The sequence below is a fragment of the Tupaia chinensis genome, unplaced genomic scaffold, assembly GCF_000334495.1.
Source record: "Tupaia chinensis unplaced genomic scaffold, TupChi_1.0 Scaffold000333_1, whole genome shotgun sequence".
NCBI lineage: Eukaryota > Metazoa > Chordata > Mammalia > Scandentia > Tupaiidae > Tupaia > Tupaia belangeri.
Window position 1 is genome coordinate 836,764 of NW_006159827.1, and position 204 is coordinate 836,967.

General features: G+C 51.5%; 1 protein-coding gene across 11 annotated transcripts in view; it reads left to right on the top strand.

The window, feature by feature from the left end:
* ATP2B2 (ATPase plasma membrane Ca2+ transporting 2) overlaps positions 1-204 on the top strand; it is a 354,796-nt gene that overhangs the window by 126,134 nt on the left and 228,458 nt on the right. For 9 of the 11 annotated variants that reach the window (XM_027773234.1, XM_006151982.1, XM_006151985.1 and 6 more), the window contains exon 1: positions 1-55. The exons of the other annotated variants lie outside the window; for them this stretch is intronic. The gene's annotated coding sequence lies outside the window, so the exon portion shown is untranslated. The remainder of the gene's footprint in view (positions 56-204) is intronic. 11 annotated transcript variants of the gene reach the window in all.

Below are 204 nucleotides of genomic sequence, written 5' to 3' on the forward strand. Positions count from 1 at the left end.
TTACAGGGCTGCCCGCCTGGAAACCGGCAGGATTGGTGGTGATTTTCATAGCCAAGTAAGTACCGGTATCCCCCAGCATGAGAAAATAAAAAATAAAAAGCGCCCCGCTCGGCTCTCCCCTTTCCTCCCTCACCCATTTTATTTTGTTTCATTTCATTTGGTTTTTTCAGCTGATGGTGGTGGCGGTGGCAGCGTGGGGGGGGG